Source organism: Eretmochelys imbricata, chromosome 23, assembly GCF_965152235.1.
Source record: "Eretmochelys imbricata isolate rEreImb1 chromosome 23, rEreImb1.hap1, whole genome shotgun sequence".
In the NCBI taxonomy this organism is placed as follows: domain Eukaryota; kingdom Metazoa; phylum Chordata; order Testudines; family Cheloniidae; genus Eretmochelys; species Eretmochelys imbricata.
Window position 1 is genome coordinate 11462682 of NC_135594.1, and position 27280 is coordinate 11489961.

The following is a 27280-nucleotide window of genomic DNA, read 5'->3' on the forward strand; positions in this document are numbered from 1 at the left end:
TGCCAGGCCCCGGTCCTCTGCAGGCCATGTTGGGACTCATTGGGAATTTTCCCTTGCAATTGGATGGGAGGGGGGGATGAAAAAAATAGGTTGACAACTCTACAAATATTTCTTTGGCCAGTGGCTCCTCTCCTGGAAAAGTTTGCTTTTTCCTGGAAAACTGAAAATTGGAAGCAGGGAAAAAATCAGTTTTTGGTTTAAAAGAATCAGTTTTCAGCAGGTTTCCTTCACCCCCACCCCCCGCGCCCCCTCAAAAAAAGAAAAAAAGGCAGTTTTGAGTGGGCGTGAACTTGTTGGTTGTAGTTATTCAACAGAAAGTCAACATTTTCTGCTGAAAATTTACACCAAAAAACTCCCCCACCAACAAACCCTAGACATTCTCTGCCTTTTCATTGTTATCAACTCCTGTGACTTTGTTACGAGTCTTGCCAGATTTAGCATTTTCCTTTAGCCCCCAGCTGCTGCAATCGTGAGAGAATCCATTTTCATTTAAAAAGAAATGTCTAGCCCTCAGGTCTGCAGGGAATAGCTTAAGAGGTGACCTGGTTATAACCCTAAAGGCAAAGAACCCAGCGTTTATTAGGAAAAAATCACATGCGGTTTTTATGGGCCTTTCTTTCGGAACTGGTTTCCAAGCACATGGGGTTGCTCATCGTGCTGGACTACAACTCCCAGCATGCCCTGCTCTCTGGGTTTGGGGAGAGAGAGAGAATCTGGCAGGGTGCTGGTTTTGATGCCTTAGCAGGGCGCGGGGGGGTTGTTCCAGGCCAGGCTGCCTATGGGTCCTGCATGGAGAAGCAGCCCCAGACATTCCTGTCTCCCAATGATCACCCCTCTGTCTGACAGGCAGGGCTTTGGAGCTCCCCCGCCAGTGCTCATTCTCAGCATCTGGCATTGCTGCTCGTGCTCAGCCCAGCTTGGGGGCTGCTTCCATGTTGCGGTGGCGAGGCCGAGCTGTGGGGTTGGGACTGTCAAAAGGTGCACACAAGAATCATAGGGTTGCCCACCCTCCAGGATTGTCCTAGAGTCTGGCTCTGGGAATTAAAGATGAATCTTTAATTCAAGACTATGTCATGTGATGAAACCTCCAGGAATACATCCAACTAAAATTGGCAACCCTAAGGAATCAGGCATTGAGCTTTGTGGAAGTCACGTATCTCAAAATCTCTCTCCCGGTAGTAGGGCTAGATAATTCCAATGCCGCTCTATGCCTCAGTTTCCCCCTTCTGTATAACAGGCATAACAAAACTGATCTTCTTTGTAAAGCACTTTCAATCTACGGATGACAAGTGCTCTGGAAGAGAGAGAGAAGTAATGTTATTATAGTTAGGGCTTGTCTACGCTTGGAAATTTACCCAAATAGTTCTTCTGGAATAGTTATATGCCCCGGAATAAAAGCGTCCACATAGGGGGCTTGTACCAAAATAACTATTTTGAAATAGCTGTTTTGGTATATTCCCAAGCAAAGAAGGGCCCTAAATGAACTTCTTTCTCCCAATACTCCGTGCTGATTAGGCCTCAACTGGAGTATTGTGTCCTGTTCTGAGCGCCACATTTCAGGAAAGATGTGGACAAATTGGAGAAAGTCCAGAGAAGAGCAACAAAAATGATTAGAGATCTAGAAAACATGACCTATGAGGGAACATTGAAAAAAATGGGTTTGTCTAGTCTGGAGAAGAGACGACTGAAAGGAGACACGATAACAGTTTTCAAGTACATAAAAGGTTGTTACGAAGAGGAGAGAGAAAAATTGTTCTCATTAACCTCTAAGGATAGGACAAGAAGCAATGGGCTTAAATTGCAGCAAGGCCGATTAGGCTGAACATTAGGAAAAATTACCTAACTGTCATGGTGGTTAAGCACCTGAATAACTTGCCTTGGGAGGTTGTGGAATCTCTATCACTAGAGATTTTTAAGACCAGGTACCTGTCAGGAATGGTCTAGATAATAGAATCATAGAATCATAGAATATCAGGGTTGGAAGGGACCTCAGGAGGTCATCTAGTCCAACCCCCTGCTCAAAGCAGGACCGATCCCCAGTTAAATCATCCCAGCCAGGTTTTTGTCAAGCCTGACCTTAAAAACTTCTAAGGAAGGAGATTCCACCACCTCCCTAGGTAACGCATCTCAGTGTTTCACCACCCTCCAAGTGAAAAAGTTTTTCCTAATATCCAACCTAAATCTCCCCCACTGCAACTTGAGACCATTACTCCTTGTTCTGTCATCTGCTACCACTGAGAACGGTCTAGAGCCATCCTCTTTGGAGCCCCCTTTCAGGTAGTTAAAAGCAGCTATCAAATCCCCCCTCATTCTTCTCTTCCGTAGACTAAACATCCGCAGTTCCCTCAGCCTCTCCTCATAAGTCATGTGTTCCAGTCCCCTAATCATTTTTGTTGCCCTCCGCTGGACTCCTTCCAATTTTTCCACATCCTTCTTGTAGTGTGGGGCCCAAAACTGCACATAGTACTCCAGATGAGGCCTCACCAATGTCCAATAGAGAGGAATGATCACGTCCCTCGATCTGCTGGCAATGCCCCTACTTATACATCCCAAAATGCCATTGGCCTTCTTGGCAACAAGGGCACACTGTTAACTCATATCCAGCTTCTCGTCCACTGTAACCCCTAGGTCCTTTTCTGCAGAACTGCTGCCTAGCCATTTGGTCCCTAGTCTGTAGCGGTGCATTGGATTCTTCCATCCTAAGTGCAGGACTCTGCACTTGTCCTTGTTGAACCTCATCAGATTTCTTTTGGCCCAATCCTCCAATTTATCTAGGGCCCTCTGTATCCTATCCCTACCCCCCAGCCATGAGTGCAGGGGACTGGACTAGATGACCTCTCGAGGTCCCTTCCAGGCCTATGATTCTATGAATCTATGAGTCAGAGGAGACGATTTTGACCCTTTTAAAATAATTTAGAATTAAGAAAAACTAAAAGGGAAGGAAATTTTTAGACAAAAAGCCTCTTTGAAGCAAAAAAATTGTAAATGCTTTGATTTTCTCTGGATTTTTTTAAGGTTTTGATTTACTGGCTGGATGGGCCCATGGATCTGATCCCATGGGGCAGGGATGGGGAGGGGGGACGTTGGTAGATAGACAGGTACAGAGGGGTGCCCTTGGTTTAGGTCCTCAGGCAGTTTCGATCACAGCTCCCAGGAATTTCTGGGATCTCGGGGAGGTTCCTCTGGCCGGGTTTTCATAGAATCATAGAATCATAGAATATCAGGGTTGGAAGGGACCCCTGAAGGTCATCTAGTCCAACCCCCTGCTCGAAGCAGGACCAATTCCCAGTTAAATGATCCCAGCCAGGGCTTTGTCAAGCCTGACCTTAAAAACCTCTAAGGAAGGAGATTCTACCACCTCCCTAGGTAACGCATTCCAGTGTTTCACCACCCTCTTAGTGAAAAAGTTTTTCCTAATATCCAATCTAAACCTCCCCCACTGCAACTTGAGACCATTACTCCTCGTTCTGTCATCTGCTACCATTGAGAACAGTCTAGAGCCATCCTCTTTGGAACCCCCTTTCAGGTAGTTGAAAGCAGCTATCAAATCCCCCCTCATTCTTCTCTTATGCAGGCTAAACAATCCCAGTTCCCTCAGCCTCTCCTCATAAGTCATGTGTTCCAGTCCCCTAATCATTTTTGTTGCCCTTCGCTGGACTCTCTCCAATTTATCCACATCCTTCTTGTAGTGTGGGGCCCAAAACTGGACACAGTACTCCAGATGAGGCCTCACCAATGTCGAATAGAGGGGAACGATCACGTCCCTCGATCTGCTCGCTATGCCCCTACTTATACATCCCAAAATGCCATTGGCCTTCTTGGCAACAAGGGCACACTGCTGACTCATATCCAGCTTCTAGTCCACTGTCACCCCTAGGTCCTTTTCTGCAGAACTGCTGCCTAGCCATTCGGTCCCTAGTCTGTAGCGGTGCATTGGATTCTTCCGTCCTAAGTGCAGGACCCTGCACTTATCCTTATTGAACCTCATCAGATTTCTTTTGGCCCAATCCTCCAATTTGTCTAGGTCCTTCTGTATCCTATCCCTCCCCTCCAGCGTATCTACCACTCCTCCCAGTTCAGTATCATCCGCAAATTTGCTGAGAGTGCAATCCACACCATCCTCCAGATCATTTAGGAAGATATTGAACAAAACCGGCCCCAGGACCGACCCCTGGGGCACTCCACTTGATACCGGCTGCCAACTAGACATGGAGCCATTGATCACTACTCGTTGAGCCCGACAATCTAGCCAGCTTTCTACCCACCTTATAGTGCATTCATCCAGCCCATACTTCCTTAACTTGCTGACAAGAATACTGTGGGAGACCGTGTCAAAAGCTTTGCTAAAGTCAAGAAACAATACATCCACTGCTTTCCCTTCATCCACAGAACCAGTAATCTCATCATAAAAGGCGATTAGATTAGTCAGGCATAACCTTCCCTTGGTGAATCCATGCTGGCTGTTCCTGATCACTTTCCTCTCATGCAAGTGCATCAGGATTGATTCTTTGAGGACCTGCTCCATGATTTTTCCAGGGACTGAGGTAAGGCTGACTGGCCTGTAGTTCCCAGGATCCTCCTTCTTCCCTTTTTTAAAGATTGGCACTACTTTAGCCTTTTTCCAGTCATCCGGGACTTCCCCGGTTCGCCACGAGTTTTCAAAGATAATGGCCAATGGCTCTGCAATCACAGCCGCCAATTCCTTCAGCACTCTTGGATGCAACTCGTCCGGCCCCATGGACTTGTGCACGTCCAGCTTTTCTAAATAGTCCCTAACCACCTCTATCTCCACAGAGGGCTGGCCATCTCTTCCCCATTTTGTGATGCCCAGCGCAGCAGTCTGGGAGCTGACCTTGTTAGTGAAAACAGAGGCAAAAAAAGCATTGAGCACATTAGCTTTTTCCACATCCTCTGTCACTAGGTTGCCTCCCTCATTCAGTAAGGGGCCCACACTTTCCTTGGCTTTCTTCTTGTTGCCAACATACCTGAAAAAACCCTTCTTGTTACTCTTGACATCTCTCGCTAGCTGCAGCTCCAGATGCGATTTGGCCCTCCTGATTTCATTCCTACATGCCCGAGCAATATTTTTATACTCTTCCCTGGTCATATGTCCAACCTTCCACTTCGTGTAAGCTTCTTTTTTATGTTTAAGATCCGCTAGGATTTCACCATTAAGCCAAGCTGGTCGCCTCCCATATTTACTGTTCTTTCGACTCATCAGGATGGTATGTCCCTGTAACCTCAACAGGGATTCCTTGAAATACAGCCAGCTCTCCTGGACTCCTTTCCCCTTCAAGTTAGTCCCCCGGGGATCCTGGCCATCCGTTCCCTGAGGGAGTCGAAGTCTGCTTTCCTGAAGTCCAGGGTCCGTATCCTGCTGCTTACCTTTCTTCCCTGCGTCAGGATCCTGAACTCAACCAACTCATGGTCACTGCCTCCCAGATTCCCATCCACTTTTGCTTCCCCCACTAATTCTACCCGGTTTGTGAGCAGCAGGTCAAGAAAAGCGCCCCCCCTAGTTGGCTCCTCTAGCACTTGCGCCAGGAAATTGTCCCCTACGCTTTCCAAAAACTTCCTGGATTGTCTATGCACCGCAGTATTGCTCTCCCAGCAGATATCAGGAAAATTAAAAGGAAAATCAGAGACACTCAGGTTTTTCTACAGTTTCGTACCGGAGCTCTGAGCAGTCATACTGCTCCCTTACATACAGTGCTACTCCCCCACCTTTTCTGCCCTGCCTGTCCTTCCTGAACAGTTTATAACCATCCATGACAGTACTCCAGTCATGTGAGTTATCCCACCAAGTCTCTGTGATTCCAATCACATCATAGTTCCTTGACATCACCAGGACCTCCAGTTCTCCCTGCTTGTTTCCAAGGCTTTGTGCATTCGTATATAAGCACTTGAGATAACCTGTTGATCGCCCCTCATTCCCAGTATGAGGCAGGAGCCCTCCCCTCACAGACATTTCTGCCTGTGCTTCCTCCCGGTATCCCGCTTTCCCACTTACCTCAGGGCTTTGGTCTCCTTCCCCCGGTGAACCTAGTTTAAAGCCTGCCTCACTAGGTTAGCCAGCCTGCTGGCAAAGATGCTCTTCCCTCTCTTCGTAAGATGGAGCCCGTCTCTGCCCAGCACTCCTCCTTCATGGAACACCATCCCATGGTCAAAGAATCCAAAGCCTTCTCTCCGACACCACCTGCGTAGCCACTTCCACGATTCGACGGTCCCTACCCAGGCCTTTTCCTTCCACGGGGAGGATGGACGAGAACACCACTTGCGCCTCCAACTCCTTTATCCTTCTTCCCAGAGCCACATAGTCCGCAGTGATCCGCTCAAGGTCATTCTTGGCAGTATCATTGGTGCCCACGTGGAGAAGCAGGAAGGGGTAGCGATCCGAGGGCTTGATGAGTCTCGGCAGTCTCTCCGTCACATCGCGAATCTTAGCCCCCGGCAAGCAGCAGACTTCTCGGTTTTCCCGGTCAGGGCGGCAGATAGATGACTCAGTCCCCCGGAGGAGAGAGTCCCCGACCACCACCACCCGCCTTCTCCTCTTGGGAGTGGTGGTCGTGGAACCCCCAACCTCAGGACATCGCATCTCATGCCTTCCAACCAGCGGAGTCTCCTTCTGCTTTCTCCCCCCAGACATATCATCTGGTCCACTCTCCGCAACGGTACCTGCGGAGAGAACATGAAAGCGGTTAGTTACCTGTGTCTGTGTTACTGGAACCCGGACATTCCGCTTACCTCTTCTGGAGGTCACATGTTGCCAAGCTTCTTCACTGGCCTCTTGGCTCCTCTGTGCAACCTGCTCTATATCTTTAGAGCTTTGTGCCCCTAGAAGCCTATCCTGAGTTTTGTCCAGAAAATCCTCAGTTTCTCGTATGCAACGCAGGGTCGTTATCTGTTGCTCCAGACCTTCAATCTTCTCTTCCAATATGGAGACCAGCTTGCACTTTGTACAGACAAAGTCGCTTCTGTCCTGTGGAAGAAAGACAAACATGGCACATCCAGTGCAGGTCACAACAGCTGAACCCCCCCCTTCCATATCATCTTCCTACTATGAGCTTCCTCAGAGCAGTTTGCAAGACGTAAGCCTCACTGGGCTCACTCCAGGCGAACTCCCAGGCAAACTCCTGCTGTGAGCTGCTCTGCTGTCCCCCGCTGCTCAGCTGGTTCACGAAGCTCTGGCTATTTTTAAACAGCCAGGCTTCCCTGACGCAAACAAACAGACACCCTAATGCCCGCCCCCTGCAGGCTAGCAGCCAATCAGACACTCACTCAGGCTCTCACACTGCCCTCCCAGCAAACACACTGGGGCCCCATCTCTGGGACCGTTTGATGAGGACGGGGCGCAGTGACCGTGCTGAGATCTGTCTCACGGCCTGTCTCCTTCTCCCTGCAGAGCTCAGTTACCCCAAACCCTCCATCTCCCTGCGCCCCAGCGGGGGGTGGGTGGGTGTCACCCTGTGGGGAGCCGTGACCATCCGATGTCAGGGTTGACACCAGAACATGAGGTTCCTTCTGTACAAAGTTGGAAACCCGAACATGCTGCAGGACGTGGCTGAGAACGTGGGGACGTGGCTGAGTTTCCCATTTGCAACCTGAGCCGGAGAGAGAGAGCGAGCTACAGCTGCCAATATAGCACCAAACCAGACCCGCCCGTCTGGTCAGAGCCCAGCGACCCCATGGAGCCGGTGGTAGCAAGTGAGGGGCCCAGCTCAGTGTCCCTGCTCCCAGCCCCACACCCAGCCAGACCCTTGGGGAGGCTCTGCATCAATGGGATGCTCAGAGCCAGGCTCTGCCCTGAGTCCTGGGGCCCAGCAGAGGAGACGCCCAGCCAGGGAGAGGGGACAGAGTCACCCAGCCGCTTGAGATTCGAGGCAGAGGGAAGGGGGATCCCTGTCCCCAGGAGGAGCTGCAGAGCAGGGGGCCTTTACCAGTGGGATGCTCCCCCAGGCTGCCCTTGCTCTGGGGACGCACAGACCAATCAGGGCCCAGGGGTTGCCCAGCCAGCACCGCCCCCCAACCACAAGAAATCCCCCCCGTCCCGGGAATGACAGTGATGATCGATACTGAATTGTGGGAGGGGCCAATCACTGAGTTGCTGTTCAGATCCCCCCGCAAGAGCACACGCCCTGGTCTCAGATCCACCCCCATGGGAACATGCCCTGGTCTCAGATCCCCCCAATAGGCACATGCCCTGGTCTCAGATCCCCCCACCCCACCCATAGGTACACACCCTGGCTTTCTCACCGAGGAAGAGGACAGTGAGAGCAGATGCCATGATGGGGGCAGCAAGGGACCCCTTAGCGCTGCCACCAACGCCCCGATGCCCAGCTCCACTGAGCCCCAAATGAGGCACTGAGCCTGGGGCTGCACCTACCAGAAGCTGGCAATGGCTCATCTCTTCCTGTGTCCATCACACATTGTCTAATTTGCCGGCCAAATCTAATGCCGCCAAAGTAAGCAGAGGGTCCCTGAAACACCCAGGAAACCTGGTCACTGTCAGCCTGGCCAAGCATCATGCAGCTTGCAGTTTGTCTATGTCTCTGTGGGGATGGGGGAGAGGTCACCCGCAATGTACTCTGCACGCTTGGGGTTGGTGCACCAGGCTGGGCGTCAGGAGACCCACAGGGTCTGGTCTTCAATCTTCGACTGACCACTATTTTCACGCAGATTAGTCTCCTCCTTGTTTTAAATGCTGGGTTCAAACCAGGCTGGGACCCATGTAGGTAAAATTAATACGTGACTATGCAATTAAAGGATGGTGTTGTAATGCACGTGCACAAGCGGGCAGAGTTAAGGGTGTTTGGGAAAGCATAAATATGGCATTTTCCGCTGCTGAAGGGTTTGACTCTGCAGCCTTCCCTCTCAGCCTGCAAACCTGCCCACGTGTGACACGAGCCGTGTCACCACATGAGGTGCGGGCGCAACGGGGAATACCTGGGTTTGCTGCCCCTTGCACCATAGCTGAGCGGTGATGGTGGCTTTACACTGTAATACCTGGTTCAAAGGGTCTTTTCTCAGCATGTGAATTAAATAAACCAGGTTCAAAAGAAAATTGGAAAAAGAGAAAAGGAGTACTTGTGGCACCTTAGAGACTAACCAATTTATTGGTTAGTCTCTAAGGTGCCACAAGTACTCCTTTTCTTTTTGCAAATACAGACTAATACGGCTGTTACTCTGAAACCTGGAAAAAGAGAAATTCCGTCCCGTGCCCACAACAGAGCACTAGCCGGGAGAGACCCAGGGACCTTCTAATGCTCCTGCAGGGACCCTGCCCCTAAGCTGGAGGAGACACTGTCAGTGGTTATGTGGCCAGGCCCCTAGAGACAGAGGTGACACAGGCTTTGTTTATACAGCCATTGGCTAGAGGGTAGAAGAAAGCTGAGGATCAGGAAGCTTTGACTCTGTTCCCGGCTCTCAGAGGGGAGTGGGGTCTAGAGGTTACAGTAGGGGACAATGGGAACTGTGGTGAAATAGGAATTTCTGTAACTTATTTTATCTCTGACCTTGGCTTGGTAAACGCTGACACCACCCAAATGCAAAAAACCGGAACCCAGGGAGGAGCACTTGGGAATTCCTCCCTGTGGGGTACCCTCAAGCCCTTTCACGCACACACCCCCAAAGAGCTGAGAAAGAAAACAAAGGAAATTAGCTGTGACTATCAGCTAATCAAACAACATGCACAAACCTCTTAGGACACCAAAAATCCAATTCTGTTCTTAAAAAAGGTAAATTTTATTAAAAACAAAAAGAGAAAAAATACATCTGGAACTTAGGCTTTTTCCTAGATCTTAAAAGGAACAATTACAAAAATAAAGCACCCAAAACAGCATTCTTGGGGGTTTAGCTTAAAGGTTACAAGCAAACAAAAGCATCAGGGATTAGCACAGAAGAGATCCACAAGCCTTAAAAGATAAACAGAAATTAACCCCATTGCATCTAGCTAAACATTTTGATTTACTTACACCTTGGAGTTGTTAAATGTAGTTCTAGATATGATCTGATGATTTTCATATCTGGTTCAAACTTTACACAGCATTCCTGCTGCCCCGTCTCTTCATCCCAGAGAGCGACAAAGGGAAAGTTTCTTTCCCCATTTTAAAAAGTTCTAGACTTCCCATTGGCTCTTTTGGTCAGGTACCCACTTTTTTTTTCTTTACCTGGGGGACTTTTTAACCCCTTACAGGTAAAGCAAGTAAAGAACAGCTACCAAGGGGGATTTTACAGCTAACTGGCTGGCAGGGTGTCCATTGTGAAAGTAGAATGAATTATATTGAAATTATAATTCATTAAAGAAATGCTGCTTGAAGGGTTTGTTGAAATATAGTTGTCAGGAAGAGAAACATTAAGGAGTGTGAGACAATGGGTCCTCAAACTAATTAACTTAGAGCTCCTACTGAGCTAGGAGATTGGTAAACGTTAGTATGCAAATAAGATATGTATGTATATTTGTCAGTTTCTGCTTCCTTTTGTCTCTTATGTTAAACTGGCTTTGGCTTAGCTGTATAAATAAGTTAGCTTGAGCCTCAGAGAGAGGCTCACATATCTGGGTGCATTGGCAAAGCGCTTTGCTAGTAAACAGAGTGGTCTGATAAATTTTGTGAGTCTTGAATCTGACTTTGACACCATCAAAGGGAGCTATCCCCCCACTTTATTTATCACAGAAGCCTATGTGTGCCTCAGTTTACCCTATGTGCTGCAGCATTATGTTGGGGGCAGAGAGGGTGTTTGCTCTCTGCAGAGGCCCAGAGACTCAGCTGTCTAGGGCTAGGCCAGTGGTTCTCAACTCTGGTCCACTGCTTGTTCAGGAAAGCCCCTGGCGCGCCGGGTCGGTTTGTTTACCTGCCGCGTCCGCAGGTTCGGCCGATTGCAACTCCCACTGGCCGCGGTTCGCCACTCCATGCCAATGGGGGCTGCAGGAAGGGCAGCCAGCATGTCCCTCGGCCCATGCCACTTTCTGCAGGGGGTGAGGGATAGCTCAGTGGTTTGAGCATTGGCCTGATTAAACCCAGGACTGTGAGTTCAATCCTTGAGGGGGCCATTTAGGGATCTGGGGCAAAAATTGGGGATTGGTCCCCCTTTGAGCAGGGGGTTGGACTAGATGACCTCCTGAGGTCCCTTGTAACCCTAATATTCTGTGATTCTATGATTCTATGGCCAATGTATTAGGAAGAGAGCCTGAAACATAAGTTCCTGTATCAGAGGCCTGGTACGAGGCAGGCCCTGCTCACAGAATCTGGCAAGATTATGGGGCTAATAATGCAGAAATACACATTCCTAAGAAGTGCTAGTCACAGAGTGCTCATGCAAACACATCCCAAAGATATCAAGTGGTACCAGAACATCTCGATATCAAAAATGGTACAAAAACATTCCCCAAGGTTAACAGGAACGCACTGAGCCCTCCTGAAAAATAAGGTCAGAATGACAGTACGTAATAAAGATGTTTTAATCAAACCAACATGTACAAGGTAACAGGTAATAACTAGCCACATCATTGTCCTTCCCTCACGCTGGGGCTGCCAGGCTGGAGTGGGGGGAGGATACTTGCGGGGGGGGGGTCACCTCACCTAGCCTCTGCCCCTCCTCCATCTGTGGGCAGCCTCAGCCAGGATCAGCACCAAGGCCAGCAGGACCCCAGTGCCCAGGGCCAGAGGGATGATGTTGCCCCAGGTGTAATCTGGGGGTGACAAAGAAGGAGTGGGGCATCAGCAACTGATCTCAGGGGGTGGGGTGAGGAGTCATCCTCCAGCTAGAGCCACAGGGACAACCACCCCTTTTCTGCCCCCCAGAGCAGAAAACCACCATGGCCCCGTATGCCCATCCACCCCCTTTGATCCAAGCTGACCAGTCCCAGGCTCCTCCAGTATCTGTCTGTCTGTTTCTTACATGGGTAACCGGTTAGAGCATCAAGTGACCTTAAAACAGCTCGGTGAGGGGGTGTGCTGACCACACATGGCCCTGGGAAGGGCCAATCAACCCTGACACCTTTTGTGGGTGCCAGGCTGGAATGGGGGAGGCTAAAAGAGGGAGCACCCGATCTGTAGGGGGCTGGCTCAGGGGAAGCACAGAGTAAGCTGGGGGCGAGCAGCTGCTTGGGAGTCTAGGTGAGGAAGACTGCTCCCTGGTCAAGCCTCCATGGAGGGAAAATAGATGGGGGACCTGCGGATCGTCTCAAGCAGCGGGTACCCAAGAACCCCAGAGGGGCTAAGGATTAAGCCCAGCTGAGGCAAATATTCCTTTCTGTAGTGTTTTGGGCTGTGACTTTGGTCTCTGCTACCCCACAAGGGGATTAGACTTTTATAATGACCTTCCCGGGGGGTGGGGGGGAGCCACATCAGCCATCACAGAAGGCTGGAACACAGCTGGGGAAACCGAGGCAGAGTGTCTCTCGCCACAAGCAGGCACACGGAGGGCAGGGCGGAGCTTATCACAATCTAGTCGCATAACAATGGGCTTTGGAAGTTATGATATTAGGCTTGCACCGAGATACAAAATATTTGTAAATAAACATCACATGCTTAAGGAATATTCAGAGTGACACAGACAGAGGAAACAGGAGTTGGTTAGAAGCTAACCAACATCTTCTACAAAACACTTACCCTTCCAGCAATCCACCTTCTTCTTAATGTTTCAAGAACAAAGACTTCAGAGTGTTTGTAGAAGAAAATATTTCCAGTAAGAATATTTCTAGCAGCTTTTGAATAGGTTTAAACCAGAGGCTTTTTCTTGCAAAGAGAGTAAAATGAAACTATTTTACAACTGAGTTTATGGCTCTGGTAGCATTCATAGCATCGCTCCTTATTGCATATTTACATTCTTCTAAAGGTAGGACTTTTCTAAAACAAACATTTTGCAAAGGCTGTTGCTTGAGATAAAACCTTGATAGCTTATCACAGGCAGCTGTGTTGTGAGTTTTGCTAAAACCAACTTGTTGGTCTTTTTTTTTTTTTTAACCATTCTGCCCTAAATTACAAACTTTACAACTTGTAATTACAACATCATCCGTTAACTATGTTCTACAAAGCGCAGATTGCAATAACCAATGCTTTTATACAGCTTTCAAACCACACAGAGTAAAAGAAAACAGTATAGAAAGTTGGATGAAGGTAGAAGTTATAAAGACTGCATTTAATGCTCTGAGGTTTTATGGCTCAGGAAGGTTTATCCTCTTTTGACACTAGTTGAAAGAAGGTAGATTTCTTAAGAATCACCTTAGCTTGAACATTTCATATAATTATGAAGCAACTGAAAACCTGTGTGGTTGTTGTGAGCAAGTGGGGGGTTTTCTTGGTTTTTTCAATGGTTTGCATGCAGAGGTGGGGTAGGATGCAGTTTCCCTGGGTGTTACTGGTTTAACAAGGTGGTGGGAGAGGGAGCTTGTTGTTACAGAGGGCCAGCAATGGAACTTGGGACCCCAGCCAATGGCCTGGAGAATGGATACCCCAACGACTGGTGACCTGGTGGCCCAGCTCGGGAATCACAGACAGTTCTGGCCAGTGGGAGGACAATGGGTTGCGGAGAGAGGACCTGGGTGACCTAACCAGCTGGTTCCAGCCAGAGGGGTACAAAGGATGGCTGAGAGGAGAGGAGGCCCAGGCGACCCTGTTTACCTGGATAGAAAACCATGGACAGAGGTGGGGCTTCGGGCCGGTGATATCAGATGCTGAGCTAGGAAGCAGGGGGGCTCGGGACTGGAGAGAGAGAGCAGGCAGAGCCCACCTGGATGCAGAGGAGACTTGGATGTGCTGTGCTGAGGGAGGCCAGGCCTGAGGGCCCAGAGCGTTTCCCATGCTGTGTTCAGATGCTCAATAAACCCTTCTGTTTTACACTGGCTGAGAGTCGCTCCGGTCTAGAGATCAGGGTGGCATTATTCCCCCTGGGAGTGGAGGCCCCAGGAGTCCAGAGCAAGTGGACTCCCTGAGGGGCCCACAGAGAGAGACAGGAGTGCTAAGGCTCAGAGAGGTGCGGTTCCAGGAGGTGGAGGGGCTTAACCCCCGAGAGAGAGTGGACCCCTGAGAAGGGCTGTCACACTGAAGGGGGTTCCCCCCAGGGACTGTACGGGCCAAAAGTGAGCACAACCTGTGAGTCCGTGGCAGTTATATCTTCCAAGCATTGTTGATATAAAAATAATTGTAAGTATCTCTTAAAATGAAGGCTCTGGCATGTTTGGAATGGCCTAACATCAGAATAAATTATAATAATTACATGAACAACCATTTCGGTATCAATACCAAGGTCTAGCGCCTACAAGTGTCCATTTGGATGTGTCTATCTGCAAAAGGCAATTATCTGTCACACAAAGGGAATTGGTGGATTCGCCAGCCCTTGAAATCTTTAACTCAAGACTGGATGTCTTTCAACCACAAGTTCTTGCACTGGATGAAGACCACATTGTGGGAGGTTCTCAGGTCTCTGTTATACAGAGGATAAAACTAGATCAGTGGTGCTCGACCTTTCCCAGCTACTGGACCCCTTTCAGGAGGCTGATTGTTCTTGTGTACCCCCAAGTTTCACCTCCCTTAAAAACTACTTGCTTCCAAAATCAGACATAAAAATACAAATGTGTCACAGCTCACTAGTACTGACAAATTGTCTGTATGAAATGTTAGTTTGTCCTGACTTTGCTAGGGCTTTTTATGTGGCCTGTTGTAAAACGAGGCAAATATCTAGATGGGTTGATGTACCCCCTGGAAGACCCTGGACTAGATAATCACAGTGGTCCCTTCTGGCCTGGGAATCTATGAATCTAAGAAAGGAATCCTGTTTGGTTGATGTGTTGAAGTTCCTTGTGAAAATCCTCTGCTTGATGTCTGCTGCATAAGTATATAAGAGCAGCCATACTGGGTCAGACCAATGATCCTTCCAGCCCAGTATCCTGCCTTCTGACAGGGGCCAATGCCAGCTGCTTCACAGGGACTGAACAGAATAGGGTGATTATTGAGTGATCCATCCTCTGTTGTCCATGCCTTGCTTCTGGCTAGGGTGACCAGAGAGCAACTGTTAAAAAATGGGATGGGGATGGGGGGTAATAGATGCCTATATAAAAAAAAGTCCCCAAAAACGGGACTGTCCCTTTAAAAATGGGACATCTGGTCACCCTACTTCTGGCAGTCAGCATGGGGTTCCATCCCTGACCAGCTTGGCTAATAGCCACTGATGGACCTATCCTCCATGAACTTATCTAATTTATTTTTTAACCCCATTATATTTTTGGCCTTCACAACATCCCCAGGCAAGGAGTTCCACAGGTTGCCTGTGCGTTGGGTGAAGAAATACTTCCTTGTGTTTGTTTTAAACCTGCTGCCTATTAATTTCATCAGGTGACTCTTAGTTCTTGTGTTAGGAGAAGGAGTAAATAACACTTCCTTATTCACTTTCTTCACACCAGTCATGATTTTATAGACCTTGATCATATCCCCTCATAGTCATCTCTTTTCCAAGCTGAGCAGTCTCAGTCTTATAAATCTCTCCTCATACGTAAGCCTTTCCATGCCCTAATCATTTTTGTTGCCCTTCTCTGTACCTTTTCCAGTTCCAAGATATCTTTTTTGAGATGGGGCGACCACATCTGCACGCAGTATTCATGATGTAGTCGTACCATGGATTTATATAGTGGCATTATGACATTTTCTGTCTTACCATCTACCCCTTTCCTAATGGTTCCTTACACTCTGTTAGGTTTCTGACTGCCGCTGCACATTGAAAGGATGTTTTCAGAGAACTAGCCACAGTGACTGCAGATAGTTGAGGCTTGTAACAGCTAATATCTTCCCTGGCTCTGGACAGAAAGCCTGAAATGAACCACGGAAACCTTTCAGAGTAGCAGCCGTGTTAGTCTGTCTTTGCAAAAAGAAAAGGAGGACTTGTGGCACTGTAGCTCACGAAAGCTCATGCTCAAATAAATTGGTTAGTCTCTAAGGTGCCACAAGTTCTCCTTTTCTTTTCATGGAAACCTTGTCTTCTGGTTTCAGAGTAACAGCCGTGTTAGTCTGTATTCGCAAAAAGAAAAGGAGTCCTTGTGGCACCTTAGAGACTAACCAATTTATTTGAGCATGAGCTTTCGTGAGCTACAGCTCACTTCATCAGATGCATACCGTGGAAACTGCAGCAGACTTTATATATACACAGAGAATATGAAACAATACCTCCTCCCACCCCACTGTCCTGCTGGTAATAGCTTATCTAAAGTGAGCAACAGGTTAGGCCATTTCCAGCACAAATCCAGGTTTTCTCACCCTCCACCCCCCACACAAATTCACTCTCCTGCTGGTGATAGCCCATCCAAAGTGACAACTCTTTACACAATGTGCATGATAATGAAGTTAGGCCATTTCCTGCACAAATCCAGGTTCTCTCACTCCCTCACCCCCCTCCAAAAACCCACCCCCATACACACACAGACTCACTCTCCTGCTGGTAATAGCTCATCCAAACTGACCACTCTCCAAGTTTAAAACCAAGTTAAACCAGAACATCTGGGGGGGGGGGGGAGGAAAAAACAAGAGGAAATAGGCTACCTTGCATAATGACTTAGCCACTCCCAGTCTCTATTTAAGCCTAAATTAATAGTATCCAATTTGCAAATGAATTCCAATTCAGCAGTTTCTCGCTGGAGTCTGGATTTGAAGTTTCTTTGTTTTAAGATAGCGACCTTCATGTCTGTGATTGCGTGACCAGAGAGATTGAAGTGTTCTCCGACTGGTTTATGAATGTTATAATTCTTGACATCTGATTTGTGTCCATTTATTCTTTTACGTAGAGACTGTCCAGTTTGACCAATGTACATGGCAGAGGGGCATTGCTGGCACATGATGGCATAAATCACATTGGTGGATGTGCAGGTGAACGAGCCTCTGATAGTGTGGCTGATGTTATTAGGCCCTGTGATGGTGTCCCCTGAATAGATATGTGGGCACAATTGGCAACGGGCTTTGTTGCAAGGATAAGTTCCTGGGTTAGTGGTTCTGTTGTGTGGTATGTGGTTGTGTGAGGGAGTGAGAGAACCTGGATTTGTGCAGGAAATGGCCTAATTTCATTATCATGCACATTGTGTAAAGAGTTGTCACTTTGGATGGGCTATCACCAGCAGGAGAGTGCATTTGTGTGGGGGGTGGAGGGTGAGAAAACCTGGATTTGTGCTGGAAATGGCCTAACCTGTTGCTCACTTTAGATAAGCTATTACCAGCAGGACAGTGGGGTGGGAGGAGGTATTGTTTCATATTCTCTGTGTATATATAAAGTCTGCTGCAGTTTCCACGGTATGCATCTGATGAAGTGAGCTGTAGCTCACGAAAGCTCATGCTCAAATAAATTGGTTAGTCTCTAAGGTGCCACAAGGACTCCTTTTCTTCTTGTCTTCTGGGTCTCTCATCCTTTCATGCGCCCCCTTGTGGGCAGGCATGGTGCCGCAGGTGTGTCTGGCTCGATTTCCCCCCCACTTGGCATATATAAAGATCCAAGCAGGCTTTCTGGTATTAAAGAGCACCCTGCTGTGGAAGGGCTCATTTATTAATGGAAAAGGCCAACAGAAAATACCAGCAAAAGCTGCCTCCCAGCATCCCAGCTGGGAGAGCAAGCCAGTCTCATTCCATCTGTCCCTCGTCTGAGTCCACAGCTTGCCTGCGTCCAGACTCTTCACCAGGGTTCTCTCGACTCTTGGGGTCAGGTCTCTGGCTGCTACCTGGGTAGAATCCTGCCCCGAAGTCCATGGAGATCAGTCCCGTTCCTGTCAGGCTGGGCTTCCTGCCACTGTCTGCGAAAGCCCCTGCTGAGACCTGGCCCGGCTGGATGTCTGCCCTCTGAGCTCCTTGCTCTAGGACAGTGGCTCTCAATCTTTCCAGGCTACTGTACCCCTGTCAGGAGTCTGATTTGTCTTGCGTACCCCCAAGTTTCACCTCACTTGGAGACATGGGGCCTTGCAGTGTGGGGAAATTGGGAGAAAGGTCTGTGATGAGCGGTAACTGCCCCCCATAGGGATCCCCTGTGTCCCCAGCCCGAGGGCCCTGACAGGCCCCAGGGGATTGGGGGGGATCCCTTCTCCTGCAGGCTGGGGGGACGGGGAGTCTCCTTCCTGAGGACGTCTCTCTAACCTTAGAAATTCCCTCCCTTGCCCAGAGACAAGGACCTGGAGGCCAGAGCTGCCAGAGTCAGGTGAACTGGAGACCAGTGGGGAGGGAGTGAGCTTTGATTCTGAAACAGACTGCAGATACATAGATAGATAGATAGATAGATTATATGGGGTATATGGGGATGGATAGATAGAGAGGTGACTCGGCCAAGCACAGAGCCCTGACACGCTCAGTGGTTTGAACAGGGAAGGGGCTGGAAGCCAGGACTCCTGGGTTCTCTCCCTGGCTCTGGGAGGGGAATGGGATCTAGTGGTTAGAGCAAGTGGGGGGAGGGGGCTGGGACTCAGAAGCTCTTGTTTCAGCTCTGAGGCCCTTGGGGGATGGGCCATGAACAGGCGCTGGCAGAAGGCCCAGAGGTAAATGCCCCACAGGCTTCGCCCTGAAGCGATGCTGCCCCCTCCCCACCCTGGTGATGGATGTGGGGGGAGGCCCCGTTTTGCTTCCTCCCAGCTCCGTCAATCTACGACTCCTCCCTGTCCTTCTCTGTCCTTGCCCCCCCCTTCCATCACCTGAGTGTCTGTGGCCTCCCCGCAGGCAAGCCAGGGTGGGTGAAGGGGCTTATGGCCCCACATGAGCACTGAGCTGAGCTGTGTGTCATGGCCTCCGTACTGCTCCGAGCTGGGGGGTGGATTGCCTATAGTGCTGGGGAGGATGGGGCTGAGATCACTTCTGCTGCCCCCCAGACTTTGCGTTGAGTGTGACCAGCTCTGCCCCTGCCTGCCCAGGTCCCAGCTTGGCTGCCCACCTCTCTCCAAACCCACCCAGCCCCAAACCCACCCACTCCCCAGCACATGCCCTCCAACTCCACTGCCACCACCTCAGCCCCACTGGATCACCCATCCGTTCTCTCCTGCACCCTTCCCCGTCCCCCCCGACCTGGGCTTGATATAGTTGGGGTGATCACCCGGCCATTGGAGGCCAGGTTGAAAAGCCCAGAGGCCCTTTCTTGTCACTGGGGGCCAGCAGGGTTCTGGGACTCAGATCTACGAGGTGGGTCCTGGCCTAGGCCGGCTGGAGATGAGGGGCCAGATTCCAAGCTATGCTTGGCCCAGGGATGGGGGAGCTTTAATATGCTGTTGCACCCCCACCCCCATCCTGAGCTAAGAGCCCGCCTGCTTGTACTACCTTATGCCCGGCTGCCTGGGGCCATAAGGAGCTCCCCCACCCCCACCCTGGCCCATCCCCTATGCTGGGTCCAGGCAATGGATCAAATTACAGGGGTCAATCCAGTTCCGCCAGCTCCCTGCCCCCAGGCTGGGCTGCCGGGCTGGGTCTTACATGTAACTGAGCACCGGGATTCATCTCGGGCCATCTAAAAAGATGCCCTCCAACTCCTGGCTTTGAACCGGGGCAGGAGCTCCCCTGGGCAAAGGCCTTCGGGGAAATATCCGGTGCCCCATAGCCTCAGCCGGGAGCTTGCAATGGCAGCTGGCAGCAAAGATAGGCCAGGGCCAGGCTGGGCAGAGCAGGGTGCTGCGGAACCTGTCCTGTGGCAGTGAGGTGGGGGAGGGGCCCTCCATCTGGTCCTGGGGAGACCCTAGCCGGGTGCCAGTAGCAGAGGCCAAACAGAGGGCAACTTAGTGAAGCCCAGCCCACAAAAGCTTCCAGGGAAAGGTGAAGAGCTGAACTGATGGGCTGGGGGTGGGTTATAATTCTGTCCCCAGCTGCCAGGGCGGGGGAGGGGAGACAAGGTGATTTCCCTGCCTCTGCCAGAGCCCCCCACCCCAGATCCTGCGAAACCAGATGGCTGATCCCCAATACCTCTTGACACACATAATCTCAAGGTTTCCCCAAAGCCACGGGGTCAGTGGGGTGAGCAGGTTGGACAGGGCTCCCCATTGCTCTCCAGCGGCTCAGCTTTCTTTGAGTCGGAGTCGGGGTGTCAATCTTTACCTCTTGTTAAGGCTGGGAAGGAAACCTACACAAAGTGAGCCAATGCACCAGCACTGCCTGGGCCTGCAGAGAGCCTGAGCACAACACTGTGTGGGGGAAGAAGGGAATCTTCCCAAGTGTGACCAACACAGCGATGCTGCCTGAGGCTGCCGAGAGCCTGAGCCATGAGCCCTGTGAACTGCTCCACATCCGGGTCACAGGGCTGATTCTGTGGGGGGATTGACCATGCTGGGGGTCACTCCTGCCCATGTGGGGGCATCCAGGCCCTGCAGACTTTGCCCCTGGCCTTGCTGGGCCCTGTGTCGTGCTGAGATTTGGGGGCTTGGCCTCACTGGGGCTTGGCCCTCCGGGCTACTGTGTTTTTCCCCTTCCAGGGTAGCAAAATCTCTCCAGACCAACTATCCAGCTGCCTTTCCAGGCTGCTCTCTAACCTAAGACTATGCCCCTTTCCCATTAGAGGGCAGGGGAACCCGGGCCCATGCATTACTCCAGGGTCCAGCCCAGGGACCCTCTATCCAGCAACCCCGGTCTGCTCACTCCCAGACCCCACTGCTATTTCACCGTGCTCCTTCCTATGTCTCTCTTTCTTGGTGTTCTGGCCCAGCCATGGGTGTCCAACTCAAGCTCCCAACTCCCATGGGGTGACTGCAGCCTGCTTTCCCTGCAGCCTGTTTCTGCTGGCAGCTTCCTGGCTTTATACCAGCCCTGCCTGTTCCTTCTCAGATAGGCTCCACCATCAACCCAGGGTCACTTAGCAGGGGGCGTGAGGGGGGAAATGTTCCCTGGACCTTGGTAGCTCTTCCAGGCTGCTCCTGCTCCAAACTAGGACAGCCAACTGGCTGTCCTGACACCCCCCTATCCACATGCAAACCCTCTCAAGTTGCTTTCAAGATGGGCTAGTTGTGGAATGGGGAGGAGAGAGCAGAACCAGCCAGGCTAGTAGCAGTGGGGAGTTCATCCCCACCCCACCCCCCAATCCATGTCCACCAAATTGGACTGGAGACACCACCATCCATTGGCATCTGCGGCACCTCACCTCCGCCTTAGGGAAATCCCCCGTTCCCCAGCCAGCCTGCTGGATTTCTCAGCAGCTCCGGTGCTGTAGCATGGGGGGGTTTCGGCAATCAGCTCTGCTGGAGGAGCTCCATGGAGTGATGCTTGTAGGGCATCTGGCCTGGGGTCCGTGGGAAAGATGATGGGGCTAAGAGGTGGGTTGGGCAAAGAGCATTTATTTCAGATCGAGACAGACATCGTTAGCACGATTAGAAAATAGAGGATAACCCCTGAAAAACACAGTGCTAGGAAAACGGGGGGCGGGTGTGGGAAACGGAGGGAGCGCTAGGAGGCCACTCCCATTTCAGCCAGTTGCCCACTGTGCCTCTGGCACCGGAGTGGGGCCACTAACAATACAATCTACCGAAGACAAATGTGGTAAAGTACCTGGCACTGCACGTCTCCCCCACCCTGTCCCAGCATGTCCCCGCGCCACGGCAGTGTGACGGAGCCCATCCTCAAGAGATCGGCCCCTCCTTGCTCTCTGTGCCCAGTGCCTTGTTGTAAGGGGAGAGGGGACAGCGACCGGGAGCGAACCCAAGTATCCCCTGTGCGGCATCCATCAGAGAGGAGGCCACAACAGCCCCAAGACACAGTGAGCACAGCTCTCCATGGGGCCCAAAGGCTCCTGGGACAGTCCCACGAGGTCAGGGCCAAGCCACTTGGGATGCCAATTCTACCCCACTGCATGGCCCTGTGGGCGTGCCAGCTGTCCCCTTGTTGAGTGGCACATCGGGGACTGGCCACAATCGCACCCCCAGGAAGAGGCGGCTGGGAGCTGCTGGAAGGTGACCTGTGGCTGGAGACGCTGCCAGCCCCGAGGGACCAAGCTCCGGTACCTGTCTGAAAAATCAGATTTGTCAACGAATAATAATTAGGGGGCATGGTCAGGGGGGACAGGACCCACCTTGTGGTTCTGAGCTTGGGTGGGGAAAGTGCCGGCTCCCTACGGGTGTGAGAGCATCTGGGGTTCAGCCTGGAATGCACCCCACCCCGTAGGGATGGGGGCTGCCTCTCTCCCCACACCGCCCAACCTCTCTGCTGTCTGCCCCTGGTTTCCCTGCTTTTTCCTTTCCAACCCTCCACTTGTTCCTTCCGGCCCCCCCCCGGGCTCCCCTCACTCTCCTTCCCCTCATCTGACCCTGAGTGGTTCCTCAGCCTCTCTGCCACCCACCCCCATCTCCCTCTGAGCCCTGTCTCCTGCCCCTACATCTCCATATCTCCCTGTCCCCCTCCTGCCCCATGTCCCCTCACGCCCTGCCTCAACCTTTCCTCCTACCCCTCTTCCAGCCCCCTCCCATCCTCCTCCTGCCCCTGTGATCTCCCTCCTGTCCTTCAGGCTGCCCCCAGCCTCCCTGCTGCCCCCACCTGCACCTCTGACCTCTCAGCTCTCCACATTTCCCTGCAACCCCCTCCTGCCCTCTATACCCCACATCCCTGCCCCCCCCCCACATCCCTGTGATCCTTCAACCTTTCTGCCCCCCACATCCCCCTGCCCTTGTTTCCTGCCCCTGGACCCCTCAATGGGTTGTTGTAGGGGGGCACGCTCTACAGCAGAGGCTGGTTTCATTTGTGGCCACCCCCCCAAAACAGGAGAGAGCAGCCATTTTGACTGAGGGAAAATGGCCAGCTCCCTCAGGGTGTGTCTACACTGCACACTAAGCCTGGCTCTGACTCAGGTTTGAGCCCCAGGCCCCCCTGCCGTCCACACACATGTTGGTCTGACTTGGTTCAGCAAGCACTCAGGGCCCAGGGCCCTGCTGGGGTGGGGGGGGGTCCCAGCCTGAGTCCTGCTGCGACGCGGGTCTTAGCCCCAGCATCTTGCAGTGTGGATACAGCTCAAGCTGCAGCCCCAAGGCAGAAGGGCCACGCAGTGCAGTGTGGACATGCTAGTCCAGCTGGGGGATCGGGGCCAGCATTTGTAAACTCAGGTTTACAACGCAGACGGTGTGGGCTTGGACACACAGAGTGCACAGGCCCAGCTCCTCCAGACCCAGGTTTACAGTGCAGTGTGCACACAGCCTCCATGCGGAGATGGGGTAGAGGCCAGAAATATCCTCCTGCAGCCTCTGTGCTCCTCTGACAACCCCACAGAGACCTGCTGGTCCCACAGCAAGTGCACCCCTCTTCCAAGGTTCGGGAACAAAACCTCCTCCCTCACATGTGCGTGTCTGTGTTTGCATCTCTGTCTCTCTCTCATACACACAGATGCACGAGGAGCGTTCTCTCTCACATGCACACACAGGAGGGTTCTCACATGCATGCAGGAGGAGGGTTCTCTTTCACACACGTGCACGAGGATTCTCTCTCACACACACACACGAGGTTTCGCTCTCTCTCTCTCTCTCTCACACACACACACACACACGTTCGACTCTAGGGTTGCCAACCCTTCAGGACTGTCCTGGAATATCCAGAAATTAAAGATCAATCTTTAATTAAAGATTATGTCATGTGATGAAACCTCCAGGAATATGTCCAGCCAAAATTGGCAACCCTATTTCACACACACACACACAGGAGGAGGTTTCACACACACACACAAGGTTTCATACAGACACATGCACATAGGAAGTTTCACACACACAGGAGAGGCGGCTTCACATACACATGCACACACATGGAGGTTTCACACCTGCACACATGGCAGGAAGTCTCTCACACATACTCCAGGAGGTTTCACACACACATAAGAATGGCCATACTGGTTCGGACCAAAGGTTCATCTAGCCCAGTATCCCGTCTCCTGACAGTGATCTATGCCAGGTGCCCCAGAGGGAACGAACAGAACAGGGAATCATCAAGTGATCCATCCCGTCACCCATTCCCAGCTTCTGGCAAACAGAGGCTCAGGATACCATCCCTGCCCATCCTGGCTAATAGCCATTGATGGACCTATCCTCCATGAATGTATCTAGCTCTTTTTTTAACCCTGTTATAGTCTTGGCCTTCTCAACATCCTCTGGCAGAGTTCCACACACACACGGATATACACACATAAGGAGATTTATCACACACGCACTCATGGATAAGTGGGAGGAAGTTTCACACATGACATTTCACACACATGAATGGACGGACATCCACATGAGGTTTCACACACACATGGACACACAAGGAGGTTTCTCACACACACACAAGGAAGTTTCTCTCTCTCTCACACACACAGAGGCACAAAAGGTTTCTCTCTCACACACACACATACACACGCTGTTCTTGTCTTGGCACGCTGCCTGTGTGCGCTCTCACACCATGTCTACACTGAGGGAAGCAGCCTGGCCTGGCTGTTCCAGACTAACTTCTCCACGCTGGCTAGTGCCGTCTGACAGAGCTATTCTGGATTCACTCCCTGGACCAGGCTGGCCTGCTCCTCTAAGGGCCAGCACCCTGGGGCTGTCTCGCCCTGCTGGGAAGGGGTGAGGCCAAGCCTGGCAAGGGCTGAGGGGGCTAGCGCCTGTGACCGGCCTGGCAGAGCAGAAGGCATCTGAGCCTGCCACCAGGGCTGGGCAGGGGGGTTGCTTTGGGGGCAGAGTGATTGTCCTGGGATTGAGTCCCTTTTCCCTCGGAAGAGTGCACCCACCTGGGGCTGCAGTTTCAGTCAATCTCTCTGTCCGGACAAGGTTTTAGATAGGGCTGGATCATCGTCTGTTCGCAGGGCAATCTGGCTGCGGGGCCGGTGATACTGTGTGCTCCCCAGGGGGCCCACATTACCATCCACGCTCCAAGGATGCCCGGAACCCAACTCTGGGTCAGATCCTCCTGTACGGTCGTTGCAGCAGCTTGGATGTGGGCACAGGGAATGCTGCCCCCCTCTCGGTTCCCAACCCTAGCCCAGGGGGGTAGGAGCATGTCAGTGTGTGTCAGCGGGGGCACCAGCTCTCCCTCCAGGGGACGAGCACCCCAGAGGGTGGCAGTGTGGGAATTGGTGCCCCCTTGGTTCCCACGCCCTCCCCGGAAGATGGCGCACTCTGGGAAGAGGTGGCATAGGAGCTGGCACTCCCTGAGTCCCACACCCCCCATGGGCGAGGAGTGCCCCAGCAGGAGCGGGCGTGACAGCTGACACCCCCCTCAGTTCCCCATACGGGAGAGACACCCCACAAGGTGGCAGTGTGGGAACTGGTGCCCCCGATTCCCATGTCCTCTCCTCCGATGATGGAGGAGGGCACTGGGGGGTGTGGGAACCACTGCCCCTTGGTTCCCACGCTCCACGCCAGGGCAGCTACTCCTGGTGGGTCCTCTGGTGGCGGAGGAGGTGGGAGGTGGCTCCGAAGCCCTTCCCGCAGTCGGCGCACTTGTAGGGGCGCTCGCCGGTGTGAGTGGCCCGGTGTCGGGCCAAGTGGGCGTCGCGGGTGAAGGCTTTGCCGCAGACCCCGCACTCAAAGGGCTTCTCGCCCGTGTGGGTGCCCTGGTGCCGGGCCAGGTGGGCGCTGCGGGTGAAGGCTTTGCCACAGACGCCACACTGGAATGGCTTCTCGCCGGTGTGGACGAGCTGGTGCCGGGTCAAGTGGGCGTCGCGGGTGAAGGCCCTGCCACATATGCCGCACTGGTAGGGACGCTCGCCAGTATTGGGTGCCATGGTGCCGGGTCAGGTGGGCGTTGCGCCCGAAGGCTTTCCCGCAGTAGGTGCACTTGTAGGGGCGTTCGCCGGAGTGGGTCTCCTGGTGCCGGGCCAGGTGGGCGCTGCGCCCAAAGGCTTTCCCGCAGTGGGTGCAGGTGTAGGGGCGCTCGCCCGCCGGCGGTGGAGCCAGGGCCGGGCCCTTGCCACGGTGGCTGCAGGAATAGGAGCGCTGCTCTCCGCCTGAGTGGGTGCCCAGATGCCGGGTCAGGTGGGAGCTGCGCCGGAAGCCCTTGCCGCAGTACGGGCACGTGTTGGCCTTCTCACCCATGGGCGTGGCCGGTGGGGGGCTCCAGCAGCCTGGGGTTATGGGCGTGGCCAATCCTCCAACGAGCCTATAGAATCATAGAATCATAGAATATCAGGGTTGGAAGGGACCTCAGGAGATCATCTAGTCCAAACCCCTGCTCAAAAGCAGGACCCATCCTCAATTAAATCATCCCAGCCAGGGCTTTGTCAAGCCTGACCTTAAAAACTTCTAAGGAAGGAGATTCCAGCACCTCCCTAGGTAACGCATTCCAGTGTTTCACCACCCTCCTAGTGAAAAAGTTTTTCCTAATATCCAACCTAAACCTCCCCCACTGCAACTTGAGACCATTACTCCTTGTCCTGTCCTCTTCCACCACTGAGAATAGTCTAGAACCATCCTCTCTGGAACCACCTCTCAGGTAGTTGAAAGCAGCTATCAAATCCCCCCTCATTCTTCTCTTCCGCAGACTAAACAATCCCAGTTCCCTCAGCCTCTCCTCATAAGTCATGTGTTCCAGACTCCTAATCATTTTTGTTGCCCTTCGCTGGACTCTCTCCAATTTATCCACATCCTTCTTGTAGTGTGGGGCCCAAAACTGGACACAGTACTCCAGATGAGGCCTCACCAATGTCGAATAGAGGGGGATGATCACGTCCCTCGATCTGCTCGCTATGCCCCTACTTATACATCCCAAAATGCCATTGGTCTTCTTGGCAACAAGGGCACACTGATGACTCATATCCAGCTTCTCGTCCACTGTCACCCCTAGGTCCTTTTCCGCAGAACTGCTGCCTAGCCATTCGGTCCCTAGTCTGTAGCTGTGCATTGGGTTCTTCCGTCCTAAGTGCAGGACCCTGCACTTACCCTTATTGAACCTCATCAGATTTCTTTTGGCCCAATCCTCCAATTTGTCTAGGTCCCTCTGTATCTTATCCCTGCCCTCCAGCGTATCTACCACTCCTCCCAGTTTAGTATCATCCGCAAATTTGCTGAGAGTGCAATCCACACCACCCTCCAGATCATTTATGAAGATATTGAACAAAACCGGCCCCAGGGCCAACCCTTGGGGCACTCCACTTGACACCGGCTGCCAACTAGACATGGAGCCATTGATCACTACCCGTTGAGCCCGACAATCTAGCCAACTTTCTACCCACCTTATAGTGCATTCATCCAGCCCATACTTCTTTAACTTGCTGACAAGAATACTGTGTGCAGCCTGGCTTCGCTACCAGGACTGTTCCCTTTGGCTCCTCCCAGGCAGCTTCAGGGATCCCCTTCTTTCTTCTCTGCTTCCTGTGAGGACAGAGAATCCAGCCGTGAGTTGCTCCT

The 27280-nt window shown here is 52.0% G+C and overlaps 1 pseudogene; it reads right to left on the reverse strand.

Annotated features, from left to right (window-relative positions):
- Positions 1 to 25969, reverse strand: part of LOC144279313 (uncharacterized) — a 284264-nt pseudogene extending 258295 nt beyond the window's left edge.
- Positions 25970 to 27280: the final 1311 nt, after the last annotated feature.